This window comes from Dysidea avara, chromosome 10 (genome assembly GCF_963678975.1).
Source record: "Dysidea avara chromosome 10, odDysAvar1.4, whole genome shotgun sequence".
Taxonomy (NCBI): domain Eukaryota; kingdom Metazoa; phylum Porifera; class Demospongiae; order Dictyoceratida; family Dysideidae; genus Dysidea; species Dysidea avara.
Window position 1 is genome coordinate 1,265,344 of NC_089281.1, and position 23,406 is coordinate 1,288,749.

The window sequence follows — 23,406 nt, forward strand, 5'->3', positions numbered from 1 at the left end:
TTTTAGTTTGCTTACATGTCTTCAATAAAATGGCCATAACTTTGCTTGTAATTGACATAGGGGTCATTCCATGTCAAATCAACAAGGAATTTAGGATCACCTCTTGGATTTTGACAAAACTTGGTGTGTTTGTAGTACCTGTGGTGCTTATCACTCATGCAAATTTTTAGCTCCATACATTCCATAGTTTCTGATTTATGACCACAAATATTTTGAATATTTCATGAAAATTTGGTCCATCTCTAGTTATAAAATTGAATGCAACTTTAATCTGTGTAAATATTTTTAAACACAATAATCACTGATGGAAAACTGTTGATTGACCTTTCCAGTGATCCCTAAATTATGGGATATCTACTTAATTATGGTTCAAAAGTACTTCATTGAAAACTGTAATCCTTTGTATTTTGAAAAATGCTGCTTGAAATTTTTCAAATTCTTTTGTGAATAATGCTTGGGTCATAGTCTATGTTTGATAAAATTTTTGTGGTGGGACCACAATGGGCTCAAGAGATATAATGAATTATGTTGTGGTATGCAATGGAATTTGCAGGCTATTATTGCTGTATTGGAGTGTACACCTCCAATAACCACTCACAACAAGGCCATGCCAAGTTTGTCTTACAGAGTGAAGGTGTCTAGGTACATTGCAACCTTTATTAGTGACCACCTGTATTGAAAGGCCACCTGTATTGAAAGGCCACCTATATGCTGCAGTTAAATTATACTTCTTTAATGTATAGCACAAAAGCATCAACCCTTTCTAGCAAATCCAAAAATGGTCCTTATTAGACAGGTTGACTATAAATTATAGATCTGACCACCATGTGTCCCTAAACATCATGTAAATGTTGTACCATCTCTTCACAAGTACCTTCTTTATTAAGTTGAATCCCACTGTAGTGGATTTAGCCATATTTAAGTTCCGTATGTGGCTGCATAGATACATACAACAGGACTCCTCAGAAGGGATACCTGGATACCTTGATAACCAGGACACCTGTTTATACACTGTACTCCCACTCTAGCGGTGCACATACATTTGGACCAAGATACTTCTGTGGCTTCTGTAATATGAGCACTTTATTATGGTCCTAAGAATGGAGGGGTTTTACCATATACGTACATGCATTGATTGTACCTCAATGTGTGAAATTAATTACTACATTACATTCACAACCACTTTGAAGATCAAATCATAAATTCATACACATACTCACATAGGAAGTAAATATGTTGACCACATATTTACCATTTACCTGTACTGATCTTCAAAAACGTGAACACAAAATACTTTGATAAACCATTAATTTTAGTAATTACAGTACTATAAATCACACATTGAGGTGCAAGCAAGTGTTAATAATATAAAAACTCTTGGTACAAGTAATGCATCTACTATATACAGTGTAACTCTTCTATTCCCTGGACCATTGATAAAGTGTTCATTTTTGAGAAACCACAGACTTGTCTTGGATCCAAAATGTACGTACAATTATAAAGTGAGATCATGAGGCTATCAAGGTACCCAGATATCCTTATTGAGGAGGTCTGTTGTACCTATGCAGCCATGTACGTAACTTGAATAGTGTAGAGTGGGGATATGCATGTAAGTGCACTACGGCAAGATTTTACTTAATAAATAAGGTATAACTGAAGGGATGGTACAACATTAATGTGTTTATGGACGCATGATGATCTCATTTATAGTCAACCTGTCTAATAAGGGCCATTTTTGGATTTGCTAGAAAAATTGATGCTTTGGTGCTATACATTAAGATCCAATTAAAGTATAAATTAGCTGCAGCTTATAGATGGTCTTTCAATACAGGTGGTCATTAATACAGGTTCCAATGTACCTAGACACCTTCACTTTGTAAGACAAACTTGGCAAAGCCTTGTTGTGAGTGCATGGTTATTGGAGTTGTACACTCCAATACATCAATAATAGCCTGCAAATTCCACCGCATACCACAACATAATTCATTATATCTCTTGAGCCCATTGTGGTCCCACCACAAAAATTTTATCAAACATAGACTATGACCCAATCATTATTCACAAAAGAATTTGAAAAATTTCAAGCCGCATTTTTCAAAATATAAAGGATTAAAGTTTTCAATGAAGTACTTTTGAACCATAATTAAGTAGATATCCCATAATTTAGGGATCACTGGAAAGGTCAATCAACAGTTTTCCATCAGTGAAAACTATGTTTAAAAATATTTACACAGTACAAAGTTGCAGTTGATTTTGTAACCAGAGATGGACCAAATTTTCATGAAATATTCAAAATATTTGTGGTCATAAATCAGAAACTATGGAAAGTATGGAGCTAAAAATTTGCATGAGTGATAAGCACCTCAGGTACTACAAACACACCAAATTTTGTCAAAATCTGAGAGGTGACCCTAAATTCCTTGTTGATTTGACATGGAATGACCCGTAGATACTTCTGGTTTAGATTTCTGAAATGCTGATTAAATTCTTGTTTAGATGATATATAATTCTTTATAATTACTCAAAGGAGAAGGTCAAACCACAAAAATGTAACTTTTTCCTTTGATCTTAATTTTCAAAAATATATATTCTATAATTAAATTTATTTTTTGTTTACTTGTTCCTCTAATACCAAGAGTTCATAATAAATATTATATATTATGAACTCTTGCTAATACCCATAATTCATCACTGTGAGTTTAAAGTTGGAGCCAATAGTAGATCATGAGTTATAAGTGTTAATGTGCAGCCTTGTAATCACTACTGTTTGTATGGTATAAATAATTAAGTGTAGATAGTAATTTCCAATACCAATTGCAAGTAGCCTTATATTAGTATGTCACAAATCATTTTATGCATTAAAATAGTTAGGGTTGTTGTTGACAAGGGTTCACTACAGTGGAACCATACTAACAGAGCCACTTTTAAAAGTTGGAGCAATAATAAGGCTGCCTAATGAAGGAATCACTGATTATACTTTTGCTGTAAGTTCAGTGTCCTATATAATAGAGGTGGCCACTATAACAAGGTGGCCTTATTATAGAGGTATCTATATTTATAGGGGATTTATTGTACAACTAATGATATTTCAATCTTACTGTATATAATTATACAACCAAGTACTAAGAATAATACGAAACGTGGTTAAAATTACGTCATAAATAAATAATTAAATAATTAATAATTAATGTTTGAGAAAACTACGAGGCCTAGAGACATGAACTAACCGGGGATAGATTCGCCTGTGAATGAAGGCACAAACGTATAATCGTCGCTCCTGTTTGTGCTGATGACTTGACCATACGTGTAATTCTATATAACGCCCAGTACCACACCCTTGCTTAATTACTTACATATTACGCGAAGAAGATTAGTGATGCCCGTGCAGGAGAGCCAGAAGCCACTTGTGTAAACAAGAAGATTACAAGTAAGTTTTTATGTTTGTAACATCTCAAGTCTCCATGCCAGCTGCCAGTGGATTCATTCACGTAAATAAACAATACAAGAAAACATTAAACTGACATATGCCACGTTCTTTACAATAAGCTTACAGTTACATATAAAATACAAGTAAACAATTTTGTCTTGTGCAGCTGGCATGGCGAACTTTCTTTGTGTTGGTGTCAGGCAATTCAATACGTGCTTAATCTTTTTTGCCTTCACCTGGCGTAGCTACTAGGCTCTAGTGGCTTGGCTGTCTTCCTTTATCTGGTTCATCTGGCTTGCATACGCCTACAGTATTGTGTAGCTATCTCCTGAAAGTTGTGTATGCATAACTATAGTGTGTCACCCATCACTGTGCCATTGCTACATCACTGATGAACCTTACTTAGTTCTAGTTGATGTTGATATGCATTGCTGTATATTGGCTAATAATTTTTATCTGCATGGTGATGTTGCCTATAATGTATTGCTGCATACAATACTGCAATAATGTATATAGTTCTCTCCTGTATGTTTTGTATACATATACTTTGTACACATCACTGTCAGTGCCATTTATACCACACCAATGATGTACTGGCACTTAGCTACTGGTGGCCTTTAGTTACGATGCCACTATTGTGTTATATCTGTCACTACTGTGACATATTGAGTTGATTTGGGGATAATGCATTCACCACCTAATAGCGGGGGGCTGTCATGTTGGTGTATGTACTTGGTTGTATGTGACGCGGTCCTAGTAATAATAATAATAATAATAATAATAATGCTGCTACAACATTTACCTACGTACTTAGGTGGCCTCCCAAAAGTTGGCTCCAAGTGTGGTGCTTGGCCAGAATCTGGGTGGCCTGTGGACCAAGTCATGATGGGGTTGGCTTTTTTTCAGTCCTTCTAGGTATTTGTCCCGTTTCACTTTAGGATATCTAGCACAAAAATTTTCGCTTAGGCTCCTAGGCTATGGGTAAACACCTCGAACAGGCTCTGTCTTCTGTGTACATCCTCCAGTGCCTACGTGGTAAAGTAGATAATAATAACAGATTACAATGATAGTTTCCAATCTTGTGTGTGTATAATACATTATAGTACCTGCAGGATGCAAACAACACAGTTATACGTATGTACACATAATGTGGAATTGTTGAATCGAAATGCCATGTCTTAGTGGTATCAGAAACTTCTTGGTCTTAATACCTAGGTGGTTGTTTCATATAGTTGCATTAGAGCAGAAATGTCCTATTTAAAGTTGGCCCTTATAAAGAGGTGGCCTTTAAAGTGGCCGCTAATATATGTTCCCTTTTGAATCATACTTGAAAGGGCATACCTATACTGACCACTGTAAGGCCATCTTTATATGTTTGTACCTAAAAACAATGTCTTTGCTGGAAAAATGTACACTTCTAAAACCACTATACATTGTCTTACTTGTCAAACATTTGATAGAATAGAGTGGAATCCATGACCTGTCTTAGTGGCCACCTGTATAGAAAGGCCACCACTCCATAAGGGCCAATGATTGCCTATACACTTATGCAAATGTATTAAGCAGCTACCTGCACATTAAAGCCCAGAAATTTTGGCCCTAAGGCAACCGGCTTAAATTCCATACATCAACTGTATCATGATGAAACTACTTAGATGTGGCAATATAGCTCATACTTTGATTCTATAATTGAGAATCGTACAATCATAGAAATGTTCCATAGAAATTTGTGTTACACTGTACAAAAGTTCCACTACAACAATTGCACACTTATGCATATCTATATATAGCTTTAAGTAAAATACATCAATGATTGATTAAAGAAAGGGTCAAGGAAATTAACTTCAAAGTTAAATCATGAAATACAGATATAGTAAAAGATGAGACTGAAAGTGGTGCATATTGCATGATGGTCTCTACAATCATTCACATATAACTTTGACATGTAACGAAATCTGATGCATTGATATCAGTACACAAATTAAATATTTGAAGGTGTAAGTTGGAAAGATTTTAAAGCCATTCTACTGCATCAGTCATTCATTACTACTCGTTTAAAAAGCTATATTATAGTAGATTACAATATTTGAAGTAGTATTCATGCCTGCATGTGTAAAGAACAAATAATGCAGCTACACTGTACATAGCATCATGTTTTATTTACAAGTGTTCCAAATTACAGTGGAACTTGTCTTAGCAGCCACCTGTAATGAAAGGCCACCTTTCTATTAAGGGCCAATTTAAATTGTTCTAGTAAGATATTTATGCACATTGAACTATATACATGTAAATAGCCACCTGCATATTAAGGCCAAAAAACTTTGGCCCTGACTGGCTTAGACAGTTTCCACTATAGCTACATTTATGTATCAAAATAATTATGTACTTGCATATCAAAAATCAACATGAATGCTAACAGTAGCAGTAGCAGTTACTGTAGCTAGTGAGAATGTCATCAAGTTCAATATTCCACTACTACATAATATAATAGACTTGGCATCATAATCAGAAACAACATGTACAAACTTGATAAGGGGTAAATTACTTGAGTATATGTACTTATAAGCTTTTACTGAAGCATAAAATAATTAACCTTACTTACAAACCAACAATATATGTATAAAATGATTGTGACATAAAGTTACTTGCATTTGGTATTGCATCTTTGCATACTTGAACCATACAAACAGTAGTAATTACAAGGCTACACATTAACACTTATAACTCATGATCTACTATTGGTTCCAACTTTAAACTCACAGTGGTGAATGATGGGTATTAGAGCAACATGTATACCAAAAATAAATTTAATTAAAGAATATATATTTTTGAAAATTAAGATCAAAGGAAAAAGCTACATTTTTGTGGTTTGACCTTTTCCTTTGAGCAATTATAAACCATTATATATCACCTAAAAGAGAATTTAATAAGCATTTCAAAACTCTAAACCAGAAGTGTCTACGTCAATCACACGCAAAGTTATGGCCATTTTATTGAAGACACGTAAGCAAAATGAAATTTTCAACAGAAACTTTGAGTGGTCATAACGTAAAGGGAGACCAATAAAATGAGCCAAATTTTGGTGTGAGAAAGTGTCTTGGTGGGGTCCATGTTTGTGCCAAATTTCATGAAAATCAAAAGGGGTGCGGAGTTTTTTTTGTTGATTTGGTATGGAATGACCCTTGTGTTTTATTATCCGTATAGTACTCACGTCAATGCTTTAACACTGGCAGCTGATAAAACATGCATGAGTTACCCATTGTACTTGTATGCTACACTGCCATACACATGTAGTGTTGTGTCATTTGCACTGATATAATGTTTTTGTTATGCATGTAAGCATAAAAATGATTATTCATATTAATTTTTTAATGTTATCATACAGTACAGTAGTACTGTATGTAGTACTGTATGTTAGCAAGAGTGGAGGAGAGTGTCCAACACAGTATAGGGTCTCTAATTATGAGCCTGAGTAATTCAAGGGATTCTATCAGACATGCGAAATGTTCACACTGGTATAACAAGGAAATTATAATGATGCTGCACCAACAGATCAAAGAAATGTGACGATTGAAACAATGTTCACCTATAGAGAATACTACAAATTATACCAGAGGAGGTTGGACGCATTCACGTGAGCTGTACATTTTTATTGGAAAATCTTCATTTTAAAGCACAATTTTATTAAAACTACAGTGCATTTGAAAGTTTATGTATTTCTAAATATAACGGCATGGTGAACCCCAGTGCACCCTGCTGATTTGGCTGGTAACAAAGCCAGAGTTTAAAACACCAATAAAATGAATTATGCAAAATCTTGAAGAGGGTAATACAGCGATCTCAGCGTAATGCAGTGAAGGGTCATTATTTCATTATAGAAAATGTACATGACAAGTCTGGTGAAGTTGTATGCATCAAATTGCAATTTATTAATTTCACCCCAAATCTCGAGTGTTTTTACAGAGTATTGCAGAGAGAATCCATTTGAATTAATCTGGCTCATTTTTTAGAGACCCTATGCTGTGTTGGACACTCTCCCTTCCACTATTATTAACTCTTGATATTAGAAGGTTTGGGCTTTTCTGGCCAAAAATATCACCCCAAAACTAGCCTCACAATACCTTTTCATGGTACCTTGGCAGTATTGTTTGGGTATAAGCAAGCCCAACAGAGCGGCCAAAAATTCTTCCAATAAGTTGGTATGGAGTTTAGATTAGCAAAATTTTCTACTGACTGACTAACTAACTGCTTGCCTGCCTGATGCCACCAGACAAGCATAACTGAATCAACAACCACTAAGGCTACGGGCCTGCACTATTAGATGTCGCTTCAGCCTGACTGGTGCCTTTTGACCACAGTACATGCTTCATAGACTTACCTTTGTCTTCCTTTGAATCCCATTTATCTTTACTGACAGCAAAAGGTGTCAATTCGCAGTAGTGCAGCGTGATGGCTTCCCGAGTTTTCTGTTGTGTATGGATTGATTGCAGAGGTCCTTCATGTAATTTTCATTGTTTGTAACATTTTTTAACGGGCTGAACATAGCTGAAAGTGAAGCGTAATGGCACTTTGCTTTTCAGTAATAATTATCTTCAAGTGTATGTGACCTCCTCCCTTGTTTTATGGCTATGATCCCTAACTAGATCTTGTAGATATTATAACTGATGTAGACTTTGTGTTTGTATACATAGCTCATTGCTGATAAAATGGAAAGATACCTTGATGAACATGATAATGAGGAGAGACATGCAAGGCATCAGACTGGGGAGGTGAGGCATCAGACTGGGGAGGTGAGGTATCAGACTGGGGAGGTGAGGTATCAGACTAGGGAGGTGAGGCATCAGACTGGGGAGGTGAGGTATCAGACTGGGGAGGTGAGGTATCAGACTGGGGAGGTGAGGCATCAAGGAATGGTCCTTGCACCAAACAAAACAGAGGCAGATAGATTTTGTGGTATATATAATAAGTACCATAAAGATGAAAAGTGTAAAGTATTTGTTTCTGGCACTCCTAAAAGAATCTATCAAGACTTTATACATAAAAAGATTCGAGTTCTTGTCGTTGTTCGTAGGCTTTTAGAGGGTTTTGATCACAAGTTTGTTAGTGTATTGGGAGTAATATGTAAAATCAATCCAGCATCACAAGTACTGTTTTCTCACTTTGTGGGCCGAGCAGTACGCAGAATTTACAGAGAAGATCCTGTTAAAGCTCATATTGTTACCCACCAGTACTTCAACCTGTGTAAGAATTATGAAGAGTTCGAACAACTTGCAAAAGAGTACCCTCAGGGTGATATGGTCACAATTTATGTGTTGGATGATTCACTGATAAAAGAAGCTGAAGACATAAAACAATTCTTGGAAAGTGACTACACAATACAGATGTGTCCACACACTCTAGACCAATATTTTTTGCAGAATAATTCTACCTCAGTTTTAGCAGCTTATCAACACTATACTCAGTGTTCCAAGGTACCTTGTCGAGTTTCTAACATGACTACTGACATCATTGGCATTAGACCATTTAGTGACCTTGTAAAATTAATGCCACGATCACTTCCTGAATTAAGTGATGCTGTAGAGTTTGAAGATGAACTACCTGTAAAGCTATCCCAACTTTCAGGAGAATATCAGATGGAAGTTTCTGCCATGCTATGTCAACTTTCTGAAGAATTCCAGAAGAAACTCACTAAGTTACAACAACATTATAAAATGGAAGTCTCTACTGAGCTACATCAACTTACTCTTGAAGAGTGTCAGAAGGACATTTCTGCCAAGCTAAATCATTTTTCTGGGAAGTGTCAGAAGGAACTTTCCAATAAGCTAAATCAATTATCTGAAGAATATCAGAAAAAACTTCAACTTGCTCAAAAGAAAATTTCTGCTGCTAAGCCACATCAACTTTCTGAAGAGGATCAAAAGAAACTTTCTGCTGAACTACATCAACTTTCTGAAATAAGTCAAATAGAACTAATTGCCAACCTACATAAACTTTATAAAGCTTGTCAGAATGAATTTTCTACCAAGCTGTTACAACTTACTGAAGAGTATCAGAAAAAATTTGCTATAAAGCTGCCAGAAGACTTTGTGAAGAAACTCCATGCCGAACTATCTCAACTTACTCTTCTAACTAAATCAGAAACTTCAGGTGACCCTGCAAGTGTTCAAGAAGTCGAACAACTACCAGATACTGGTCCCACAACTTCTGCTGATGTAATAGTGATTCTTGGACACTCTGGTGTGTTCAGTTGTGGCCCATTTGAAACAGAAGAACTACTGGTAGCTCTTACTACTAAACTAGACCCTACTGTCATTGCTTTTGTAAGTTGTTGTGGAGGAAACAAAAGATATGGTCCTATTTACAAGATGTCACACTTGTTAACATCAAAGTGTCTTGTTGGGTTTTATCAATGAAGAGTATATATTGAAGAACTTTGTGAAACCAGCTTAGTAATTGGACTGCGGAACTACCTGTACTTGCAGTATGAACTAACCAAGTCTGTAAAAGGAGAAACTGAAGCATCTAAAAAGACTGATGAAAAAAAAAGACTTGCAGCTATACAAGCATTTGCATGTGCAAAGCTCAGTCTTAAAAATGACCCAACTGTGTTTATAAGTGACTGCAATGAGCAAAACCTTACTGAAATCTTTTATGAAGCTATAATAAACAGAGATGGAAAAATTCCCTTGTCTTCCTTGCAGTTAGCAATGTATCACCAAATAGTTGTGAATTCTAATATGTGCCCCATTAACATTTCAATGAAATCAGTTGTAAAAGCAAAAAATGTTGAAGAATTGGATAAAAACTGTATAACAGTGATTAGAGAACATCGAATACATGAGCTTGTTCCATTAATCTTAGAGCTTAGGTTGTTAAAGTTGTACAATGAGTCACTGGATCTTATCAAAACTGGTGATCCATCATCATGGAAGAAGGTAGACCATTTGCAATTTCTTCTTGCAATGTTACGTGGTCACTGGGGTAAGAACACTTTAACTGTCATCAGAGAATGGGCCACTTTCCACCTGATGGAAATCATGGATAAGTGTGATAAAATGGATGATGAAAAATTGAAACATGACGCAGATATACACAAATACAAGTTATGTTGTGTGTGCTATGCTCTACTTTGTAAACACAATTTTGTGAGGTTTGTGAAACCTGGTGAAGATCACTACAAAACTGAGATTATTGCTTGCACACAATTTTTTGGTCATAATATTATTGTTCCTGGATCAGTGTGGTATGAGTCTAGTGATGACATATACTGCATAACTAGTGAGGGATATATCAGTGGTACAAAATATGTGATTAGAACTAATCTCTTGCCTACCCCCAATGGACCATATCCTAATAAGGGAGAACTTCCTTGGGAGGAGTTGTTTAATAACTGTGATGACATGAATGGCTGCGCTAACATGTGGAATGGAAGTAGTCCAGAGTGGGAAATTAAAAGTGCACTGTGTGTAGGTCAAGCATATCAGTACAGGCAGCTTGATTTTCAACTTGCTATGGCAACTTTGAATAACTTCTTGAGATCCTCTGTTACAGGGAGTCAATGTTATGGCATTAAGAAATTCATTAATAGAACTAACCGTGATGAAGGTACTATGAAATGTTTTCCTCAACCAGATTTTCCTGATTATGAATACACTATGTATGAAATGAAAGTTTCTATGAACACTAGTTACATTGATGCACTTGCACGTTTATTCAGGAAAGAGGGTATTGGAAATAATGATATTAATTTGAAAACTAGAGAACATCAAACCAATTGGCAAAGGATGTTAGGTTGTAGATTTGTGTTCTGTGCATCAAATAATCCAGGTGGATTAAATAACAAAACAGGAACTTTGTTCTACACTGATAATCATTATGGACATAACTTGATTCATTGTGAACATAACACACCTGACCTACTACAAGTATTATTAAACAACGTTCATCACTGTTTTTACACCCAGTATATAGAAAGTTGTTCAAATTATATTACAAGAAAACCAAATACATCAGCTAAACATAAAAAAAAATCTTTATGTGGACCATGTTATGATACAATGGAAAAGCATCAGTTTGATTTTAATGCTGATAGCCTAGCAATTATAAATGAATCAAATTGTGAAGGTAGCTGGGGTTTCACTTGAACAAAGTAACATGCTATAAATTTATAACACGAAATCCAGGTATATCAGTCTTAGACAAAATAAAATCATTATGCTATCGTTGCAAGTATGATCTACAAGAATCTATCATACAAGAAAGAGGAAGAACAGAACATTTGTTTCCATTTAAAAGACTTGGAAGTTTAACATTAACTACAACTACAGGACCAACAACAATAAGATTACACACACATAGATTTTAGACATTATTTTGTAGTGCTTCAGTATACCTTTTATGATACGTAGCTATACCATGATAATTTTCTACCTGTATCATTTCTCTTTCATGTAATTAATTAGTAATGCAAATCAGAGGTGACTACTATAGTAGGGAGGGGCATATCCAGACCAAGATGCAGGGGAAGGTTCTGATAACTATATAATATTGACACTTGATTTTGACTGTTCCTATTTCATCTTCATGCAGAATGGTATACATAACTATATCATACAGTACAGTACAGACATCTCAACTCTCATGCATTATACACATACATATGCATGAGACACATACATTGGATTGTTATCTCGCACATGGTTGCATCAACAATTCCTGGAAAATTAAACTTTCGCATGATTTAATATATCACTTTCACTTAAAACTTCTCAGGAAGGCATTAAACAGTGCTCTAATACCTAAAAATGGAGAGGAATAACTGAAAATAGTATAATTATAGTGGGAAATTGTGTTTCAGATAAACATTTTTTACTGAGAGGGGAACTCACTCATAAGCAAATCTCATTTTAGCCTTAGGTATCACTCCAAGTGCACTGTACTACAGGTCAAGGTCCCTGTACGGTATGTTAGGGATCATGGAGTATCAAAACATGCTCAAGCCACATATACACTACTGTATTGGCACCCAGTATAGAGAAACATAATAGAAATCAAACAACTATCTTTATGTGAATCATTCAAGCAAAAATCAATGAATGAACATCAGTTCACATTTTTAATGATCAGGCCCTAATAAATTGAACATATTAGCTATGTACGTACTATGCATGTAATATGCTATAATTATTTTTATAAAGGTAAATTATAGACACAAATAAAATCATTCTGTTATCACTGCAAGAATGACCTGCAGGGGGCACATCCAAAACTTTCCAAGGTGGATTCCAGATTTGGTAGTGAACTATAGGCATAGGGGTCTGGAGCACGGTCCCTATATAGCTGCATGCTGATAGATTTTGAGAAGTGTTTCAAAATTTATGATTTCATGGATAGTATTTTAGTGTTAATCACAGGTATGGTGATCCTCCAATTGAGATAAACATTTCAGGTACTATATATTCTTTAAAATATTACAACACTAAACAAATATAAGAGTGGTGATGAGGGTCAGATGGGCATATGTGCCATCTACCCAGTTGCTCTCCCTTAATCCACTTTTGAGGATTCAACATAAGTTTCCTATTAGACTGTCCATATAGCTATACTACCCTACTCTGTCCCCACTTATTTGGTATATCTGTGCAGTCACACTATAAGATAGGCTACTGCATGTTTCTACTGCAAGCCTGCAAGTTAAATTTTCAGAAGGGGTCTTGGAAACCCCCCTAAATACCCCCTGAGTTCTGCAGCACTTTATGATAGATTCAAAAAGAAATACAGTAGCTATTTTTTCTTCTGTAAAAAGTATATAAACATTATAATTATAGTGCATAGTTTTCTACCCTTTAATGCTCTTACAGAGCAGAGGTGACAACCACCATCAATGCAATCATTCTGATAGTTGCATGGTTATTAAAGTGAGGACAAAGATCCAGGAGCTGAAAACGAGAGTATACAATTTAAGGGGGTACATGAAGCACCCCCTCCAAAATGTGTTAACTATACAGAGCTAGTAGAAGCTACAGTACAGGTGCAATTGCATCTTAAGCACACATGGGCAATGAAAAAAGCAAGAAGGGTAGAGCTATCTCTTCTAGGAATCAACAAGAAGGGGTAAAAATTATAATTATTTAAGCACTACTAAAATTATTTTAATAGAACAGTCAACTACACTCTAATCAAGACACACAGTATCACTGCCAGTGAGTAGTGTCGTGCGGACAAGAAGCCAGCATGCAACACCCGTGAGTATATTGACAGAAAGAAAAAAAAAATGCGATTTTCGCACCTCTGTAGTTCTGTGCTGCCTTTACGAAACAAGACGAATTTTGCTGTGGACACACCTGCCAACTTCAGTACTCCACATACCAAATCTGAGTGAAATCGCTTCAAGCGTTCCCGAGATATGCGACTTCAAAAATTGGCTTAGTTTCTTCGCTTTTCTTCTCTTCTTATTTTTCTTCCTCTTTTCACACACTTACAAAAACTGCTATAAAATGAGAACGCCATATCCGATTACCTTGAATAGTGATTCCGGGAGAATTTTAAAATTAATGGAAATTGTTTTTATTTAGCATAGCCTTGTGCAGTACTCCCTGAGGATCTTATAAACACTTAGTTTTTAAAAACCCGTCATATGATGGAGTTATAAGCAATGTTGTCCCTGAAAATTTTCTCCGTATCTTTCCATTGAAAATGGTCCGAAAAATGGCACAATTGAACAAATGCTTATAACTGAGCTTTGCAATCACATTTTGAACTTCTGTTTTCTGTTATAAATACCTTAATACGTGGACCACAGTGTAACCTTACTTGTAAGACCCTCTGAATAAAGGTCACCTCCATAGAAATCCATGAATAGTTGCATGCATTTAACATCTTGCGGATGGCAAAACAGCACACACATAGTAAAGTGCAACCACTCTGTACCAGTCACTTCCACTCAAAAATACAAGGTGCATGCAAAACAAGGAGTTGTATTGCTGACTTATATGATTATATTTTCTCCTAATGTACAGTTCCTTTAGTCTCGCGTGGCCAGACCGCTTTTTTCTCTTTGTCTTTGGGTAGGGAGAAAAAAGGGTCTGGAACAGTTCGAATCCCACACTCGTCTTGGGATGTTAACCAAAGAAACGTGATTCGTTTTCAAATAGTAGCTGTAGCACAGGCCGCTCGGAGTCCACTAACTCGTGAAGGTACAGTAAATGATATATCTCACAACAACAACAAAATCAGTCACACACTAACTCTGTGTACAAAAGGATGTCCTAGAGTTACAAGTGTTTATTAGTGGCATGCAAGTTGTTAATACCTATACAAAGATCTGTTAGTTACAACATTACTGTAGTGCATAATATTATAGTAATCACAGTATTACACATGTCCCCTCCTTGTAAGTACATGTCCCATGTCAAGGAACCCCATCTTGATAGCGAAGTGGCTTACGTCGATTTCTGCGTTGCGGGTATCTTCTCAAGTTATTTCTGTCCTCACTTTGTGGGTACAGCAGTACTTCTGGTGCCTCAACTTCCTCTTCCTCATAGTCATCTACCAGTTGTAGGACAGTTCCTGGAGGTGTGTTGATGCTGTCTTCTTCTATTGTATTTTGCACTTGACTATCTTGGGTTCCACTGCCAGGCTGGCTTCTATCTCGCATTTGCTGAGGACATGGTTTCAAACATTCAAAGTTCACTACTTGGCGTCTTCTACTGCCCGTGTCCTGAATGCGGTATACCAGATCTGAGATCCTCTTTATGATTCTATACGGGCCAGTCCATGGGCAGTGTAGTTTCTTTGCTTTATGTTTTCCTACCACTGGGGTAAATAACCAAACCAGATCTCCCTTTTCATATGGTTCACCGTGTACCTTTTTGTCATAGTGTTCTTTCTGTCTGCAGGCAGCCCCTAGGGAGTGCTTTCGTGCAAGTTGATAACTTTGCTCTAATGACTGGCGGAGTGTGCTCACATACTCTAATGGGGTGACTGGAGGAGTGTTGGGATTCCCATAAATGATGTCAAGTGGTATCTTTGCTTTCCTTCCATACATCATATAGAAAGGGGAATACCCAGTGGAAACATGCTCGCTTGTGTTATATGCAAAACACACCTTTGCTAAGTGGCTTTCCCAGTCCTCACCCTGTTCATCTGTAACTGTAGCCAACATAGCCAGAATAGTTCTGTTGAGCCTCTCCACAAGGCCATCACCCTGTGGGTGGTAGGCGGTGGTGTGTGTCTTGTTGATTTTTAACAGCTTGCTTACTTCCTTTACCAAGGTGGACTCAAATTGTGCCCCTTTGTCTGTATGCAGCTGTTCGGGGATCCCAAATCGACAGAACATGTTATCAACCAGCCTATTAGCTATTGTTTTGGCCTCTTGGTTGGGAATTGCATAGGCCTCAGCCCATCGTGTAAAATAGTCGGAGACTACTAGGATGTACCGGTTGCCATTGCTATTTCTAGGGAATGGACCAACAATATCTGCGGCCACCATTTGCATGGGGTATCCACATCTGATGTTTTGTAGTGGGCCTCTGTGCTTCTGGGTTGGTCCTTTCTTTGCAGCGCAGTGTGGGCAGTTCTGGCACCATTCTTTGGAGCTTTGAAAGTAACCTGGCCAATAGAACCGTTCTTGCAGTTTCTTAAATGTCCTGTCTTCGCCCAGGTGCCCACCCATCCTTCCTCCATGTATTTCCTGTAAAACTGAGGCCTGGTGGTCCTTGGGGACTACTAATTGGAAGTGTAGTTGACCCTGGCCAGCCTTCTCAAACTTTCTGTATAGAACACCATGTTGGAGCACTAGCTGGTCCCACTGTTGTGTGAGCTGGGTTACTTCTCTACGATGTCCCTTGAGAGTGTCAGCTATAGGTTTACAACCTGCTTCTTTAGCCTGTAGCACTGGCCCAATGATGTCATCTTGTGACTGTGCTGTTTGCAGATCGATGTCTGTAGTTGACCGCTCCCTCTCAGCTATACTGGTTGCTGCCACCTGATGTGTTCCTTCATTGCCACAGTGTGACTCAAGTCGGTGGCATTGGTTGCACGGCCGACGTGACAGAGAATCGGCATTTGAGTGGCGTTTTCCAGGGCGATGCACAATTTCGAAGTGATATTCTTGCAGTTGCTCAATCCAGCGTGCTAATTGGCCCTCTGGTTCCTTGAAATTCTGCAACCATGTTAATGATCCATGGTCAGTTCGAAGCACAAATGGATTACCAAGTAGGTAGGGACGGAAGTGCTGGATGAATTTCACTGCTGCCAGCAGTTCTTTCCTCGTGACGCAATACTTCCTCTCTGACTTACTTAAGGTACGGCTGGCATAGGCAACTACAACCTCCTTCCCTTCATGCTGCTGGGAGAGCACAGCACCAATACCATCATAGCTAGCGTCCGTGTCCAGAATGAACGGCTTGGCAAAGTCTGGGTAAGACAGGACTGGTGATGTAGTTAATCGGTGTTTCAACACTGCAAACGCTTCGGAGCATTCTTTAGTCCATTGGAATTGACGTCCCCTTTCTGTCAGTCTATAGAGTGGCTTTGCTATAACTGCAAAGTTGCGGACAAAACGGCGGTAATATGAAGCCAACCCTAAGAATTGTTGCACCTCTTTCACTGAGTTAGGTGCTGGCCATTTTGATACCTTGTCTGTTTTTGTAGGATCAGTTGCCACTCCATGTCTTGATACCACATGCCCTAAATAGAGAACTTCATCTCTACATAGGGTGCATTTATTAGGCTTAAGCCGCAAGTTGGCTTCTCGTAAGCGTTGCAGAACTATTCCAAGGTTTTTGAGATGTTCGTTGAATGTTCTTCCCACAATTATAATGTCATCGAGATACACCAAGCATTTGGACCACTGTACTCCTGCTAACACCACATTCATTAGCCTTTGGAAAGTGGCAGGTGCATTACAAAGACCGAAGGGCATTACTTTAAATTCGAAAAGCCCTTCGTGAGTAGTAAAAGCTGTCTTTTCTCTGTCCTTTTCATCCATCTCGACTTGCCAGTAGCCACTTAACATATCCAAGGTACTAAACCATTGGGATCCGCTGAGTGTATCCAATGTATCATCAATACGGGGTAGAGGAAAAGCGTCCTTTGTAGTAACTGCATTCACCTTGCGATAATCCACGCAGAAACGCACTGTGCCATCCTTTTTCTTTACTAATACAACTGGGGACGCCCACGGGCTTTTAGAAGGTTGGATAACACCTTTTGACAACATACTACTCAGCAAATTTCGCACCGTTTCCTTATGGTAAGGTGGCGCCCTTCTTGGTGGCTGGCGGATTGGTGAAGCATCACCCACGGAGATTGTATGTTTTAGCACGTCAGTCCTCCCCAAGTCATCTTCATTAGCTGTAAAGACATCTGCATACCCTAGAAGAGCGTTATATAATTCATGCTGCTGCTCTGTGGTAAGTGAATCTCCACTCTTGGTCACCAAATCCCACAGGAGCTCTTGTTTGTGAAGAGGGATCTCATCCTCATCTGTGGAGGAGACATGGCTATCTGAGTCTGGTTTCACGCTCGAAATATTAACTTTATCATCCAGGGGAGAAGCCTTACCAATCTTGCTACCCTTGTAAAGTGTAACAGCCTCTGTTGAGAAATTTGCTATTCTCATTGGGATGGTTGTATGGTGTCCATCGCTGACTGGTGTCACTACGGAGGAAGCTACTACTATAGGACTTTCTCTTGGCAATGCTTCCACTAGCCATGTAGGCGCACTGTTAGTAGGGCTGGACGTCACTGTCATCACTTCTAGCTCGCTCAGTGGCGGGAGTTCTACTGTCCTTTGCAGTGCAACTGTGATTGTGGATACACCAGAGTCCGGTTGTAGCTGCTCGTTCATCTTACTTTGCAGTGGTATGGCACGTCCGTGCATGTGTAGTATTCGTTGCTCCGTATTGATGACGCACTGGTGTTTTTCCAAAAAGTCGAGCCCAAGTATCGCTTGCATGTTTAATCCTCGCGCCACCAAAATGTCGGTGCTGACTACTTGGCCTGGAAGTATGATGTCTATGGTTGCCACTCCCTGTACTACGATGGGGCTGCCTTCTACGCATACTAACTGGCTTCCTCCCCAAGGTTGTAGCGCGGTTGCTTCGCCACTGTTGTTCACCGATAGCTGCTTCCACGTTTCATTATTAAGCAAGCTCACAGAAGCACCCGTATCTAACATGAAACTAACACGTACCTTCGAAACAATACCAACAATATGGTACGCTTTGGCGGGGTTCACCGCCAACAAATTAATGACGTCATTGTTACACACAGTACTAAGTGAAAATTCTACATTACTATCTATGCTATAGTTATCTATATCAGGTTTATGGGTCAATTCAGAGCCCTCGTGTGCCTGACCCTTAGCACTGAGGGCTGCTAGTTTCCCGACGTACGGCCGGTAGCACACCCCCTAGCATAATGGCCTTCCACTCCACATTTCCTGCATATGATTGGCTGCCGTGGACCTGTTGCTTCTTGCTTGTTGGATGTGTTCGCGGTCGGTGGCAGGTACGGGAGAGAACTTTTGTCGCGACTTTTGTATTCCACATGAGAGGCGATTGTATTCTCAAGATGCTCCATCCTCAATGATAGGGATTTCAACAACTCCACTACAGCGTCCTGTCTTGCTTGGATCGTTGCGATAGAAGCATGGTTTCCGTCTTCTATGTTGGCGTCCACGTTATCAGATGATGACGTCACTGCTGCAACTTTGAGGCCAGGTGTTAATGAGAGATGAGTCTCCGCCTCCAGCGTATACGTTACGGCTTCATTCAAATTTTTTGGACGTCGTTGGCGAACTGATAAGGCGATCGTTGGCTTGTCAATAAGGCTGAGAAATCGGCTTAGTGACAGTTGCTCCCTTGCCTTATCATCCAGATCAGGGAAAGCTCTGTCTGCTAGGCTATGGAGGTTGTCCGCCAAGTCACCCCACGATTCTTTGTCCAGATGTTTCCTGGCATGAAATTCGGCAGCATAGAGATCTTGCTTACAGCTGGGTTCAAACCGCTCACGGAGAGCTATTTTGGCGTTTTCATAAGTGGACTTGGCGTCTTGATTGAGACGTTCCCACGCAGTCTGGGCTTTTCCCGTCAGCCGGACTTGTAACCAGAGGAGCTTTGTTCCTTCATTCCACCCGTTTATCTGCGCCACGCTGTCGAAGTGGGCAATCCATTGGTCCCAGCGGGTACTCTGATCCCCATTATAAGCTTCAGGCATTATAAGTGGACGACTAACAGGGTTACGAGTACCTTCTTGATCTTGGGCACCATCGCCAGTGACGACGCTATTAGATCCAGTAGACATTCCGGTGGTTCAAGTACAGTTGATTAGTGATTTTCTACAAGAAACAGTACGGCGAGAACAGTAGAACTTAGCAGGTGAAATGGCTGACCTCAACAGGTACCGTTATCAAACTATCTGTCACGGTACCACAACGTTTAAGCTTAGTGGTTGATCTGGTCAGCCAGTAGTGTCGACTACGCCAGTTGTAGCACAGGCCGCTCGGAGTCCACTAACTAGTGAAGGTACAGTAAATGATATATCTCACAACAACAACAAAATCAGTCACACACTAACTCTGTGTACAAAAGGATGTCCTAGAGTTACAAGTGTTTATTAGTGGCATGCAAGTTGTTAATACCTATACAAAGATCTGTTAGTTACAACATTACTGTAGTGCATAATATTATAGTAATCACAGTATTACAGTAGCCGCTTGCGTCAATCAATTACAAGCGCGTATTTGTAAACCGATCAGCATCTAAAGTTGCCTTTGAGGCGATAATAGATGGAATTGTTGTTAGTTGTTTAGGTAAGTTAAGTCTTTGTTTATTGTTGTGCTATGGCATTCTTGTTACAATGGAGTTTAAGCGCATGGGTTGCATATTATGACGTAGCCTCGTGACGTGCCAAGACGATTGTGGGATTCGAACTGTTCCAGACCTTTTTTCTCCCTACCCAATGACAAAGAGAAAAAAGCGGTCTGGCCACGCGAGACTACAGCTCCTTGACAGCTACCAAAATGGTGTATCAAAGAGATGAGCTATTTGTGGTGCAAATTTGCTGACTTTTAGGCTTTAGCATAGTAATATTGAAAACTAGTCTCGCGCAGCCAGACCACTATTCCAGCGCTGGGGCTTATCGATTGGAGATTATAAGCGCCCGCGCTGAAAAGGGTCTGGTACACTTCCAAGTTGTGATAGCACCCGGTAGGAGCTTGAGGTGTCGATAGCCTTTTCAGTGCGGGCGCTTATAATCTCCATCGATAAGCCCCAGCGCTGAAATAGTAGTCTGGCTGCGCGAGACTAATTGAAAACTACATGGACAAAAATGCTCACCTTGGTGTAACCATAGATACTAGACTTATAATAGGGATTGGCAACGCACTACAAAATTATTATTTTCGTAAATTAATGCGCGTTTCGCTGTTTCGCTGGTGATGTAAAAGATGGTGGAGCCTTTGAGTGACAGGTACTCGAGCAGGCGTGCAGTGCACGTATTCTTCGTGCGTTAAAGCTGAAGCTATGGCTATATGAAGTACATTGGATGGGTAAGTTTCTTATTTGTGTGTTTTAGCGCGCTGTCATTTTGTTGTTTACTGTGGAGTTCAACGCTATTTACCGTTGTGTAGTTTTCTTGAAGTGACACAACGTTCCTAAACGGTGTTAACATTTCCCACCCTTTTATTTTGACCTTGGAAGTGTTAATGGATCAAAGTTTCTAACAATAGGGGCGTTGTTTGAGGGAGAATGCTTATTTACAGGGCATTCCAGAGCGATATTTGTACAAGTTTGTGTAGTTTTACTGAGCTTCGTGAACTACTTTCTGAAGAGTTTCCAAGGTTCAGTACAAATGTTAACTTTGGAGAATGTCACTCCATATCTAGTTTATGAATCCTTCCTGTTACTTTCGTGTAGGCAGAGTTTAAAATGAGCAACAGAAAATTTCACATGTATAGCCTTGGCATCAGAACTTTGATGAAAGGAGAGAAATTACAAGAAATTCAAGGTTGGAAGACCACCTAAGAACCAGAGGGAAGAATATTACAGATAATGATCTAGTTTGTGCTCTTTAGCAATGGTCTCAAACTGGGTTTTTGGAATTACGTTGATGCTATTGCTGAAAGTTTTGCTTTAATGTGTGTGTGCCTGGCTGCTATACTATTACCAAAAGCTTTGCTTTAGTGTGTGCGTGTGTGTGTGTGTGACTTTGTAGTACAAAAGTGTGTTTTTGTGTTTGCCTTTTGTGGTTGTGCTGCATTACCAACACATAGGTGTGGTAATGAGAAAACAATGGGTGAAATGTTTTTCGAACTTGTTTCAAATAAATTACCCTCTTCATGAATATAATTATGCACATAATAATACGACTTGACTTAATATGACGTTTACCAACTACCTCAGTAAACAATCTGATGAAATTGCATATTGCACAAAGGTATCTAATCTCCTTTGGTATTAGTCTTACATGCCAGACATTTTGTTTGGGGACTGCAAGCAAATTACCTGGTCACTGTTCTCCATATTCCATGATCACAGCTGGAGTGTTGACAGGGCTAACTCTACACATTGTATAGTCAGTGGCGTAGCCAGACTTTTCGCCATGCCCGGGCAATGGGTGGGCAAGCCAATTTCCATGCAACACACGTACACATGCCCATCTTTATATGGACATCAATATAACATTTTTAAAATGCATTATGTATCATCCTACACTACTGTATGCAAGATAACTAATATCAAGCGAACGCCTAGCTAGCTATTGGCCTTCTAACATATTACATACATCTAGCTACATGTGTCTTAATACCAGACTACAAAGATTCTTGAATTAAAGCACGAGGCGCTCTATCACGTGATGACTATGCTCTGCCACTACAGTTGTTAGCCTAGAAAAGTATAAAAGAATTGCTGACTGAACAAAGTACTCCATACCGTTTGAACTGAGCAGTATCCACACGGATAGATGGGTGCTAATTTCACAAATACCTCTAGACTACTTTGCCTCCCGAGTTTTGACCACACCGATAGCTACCGTGATCACTTAATCCAAATGTAAACCGTCCAGCCCACTATAGTGAAACCAATTCTTTGTCCTTCACTCCTTGCCATAATACTGCGCGGTTTTTTGTAATCACGTGATCTTGCTTCTATTTATTGCCTCCTCTATTTGTGCACAATCAAGTTACACGTAGGGAAAATCCCTTGGATAACCCCATCTCTGTTTAGCCAAAAAGAAGGAAACCATCGGTGAAAATGGCACGGTGAGTGTTGTATCTATGGTTGTATAAGTTGTGCTATACTTATTCTTGTACAGTGACTAGTTAAGTAACTTTAGCAAAATCTCGAGCTATCCAGCCCACGTCTTTATAATTACTCTAGGAGCTGATGGTGGGGCAAAGAAGTCTGATGCCCGGGCAATGCCCTGGCTTGCCCGGGTTTGGCTACGCCACTGTCAGTATAGTTCACATTATTATGGTTGAATGTGGATTACAGCCTTTTTTTTTTGCTGAACTTTGAAAGTACTGTGGGCTTAGGTTCTTGACTTCCCCAATACAGTTGAATCTGGTTCACTATGTATATGTAAATTTATCTTTAGTGCAAAAAATATGATGACGTAATTTATTGTATTTTGGGAAAATTTGTGCGACAGAAACCAGGAGTCTTTCCTGCTGCCCACATAAAATATCTGGCAGGAGAAATTACTCTGGTGTAATGAATTATTTGTGGTGTGTTTATGTAGTAGTCTTAATTTGATTTTTGATTTATGATTTATTGTAATGCTAGGTAAGCTGTTAGCATCTGAGTGAGCAGTTGCAGAACCAACAGACCTGCTGGCAGACTAGATGGAGTCAGAAGTATAACACAAGACAAGCTGCAACAGGCCCATGCAAGAGTAGAGCAAGAATCAACCTCCTAGTCGGATTTGCAATGTTTACATCATGTAGTTTCATATGACATGTAAATAATAGCCTG

The 23,406-nt window shown here is 38.9% G+C and overlaps 1 long non-coding RNA gene across 1 annotated transcript; it reads left to right on the forward strand.

The window, feature by feature from the left end:
• The first annotated feature begins 20,782 nt into the window (after nucleotides 1–20,782).
• Nucleotides 20,783–23,406, forward strand: LOC136268967 (uncharacterized). Its single transcript, XR_010707165.1, has 2 exons — nucleotides 20,783–20,981; nucleotides 23,218–23,406. It is a non-coding gene; the product is annotated as an uncharacterized lncRNA (long non-coding RNA).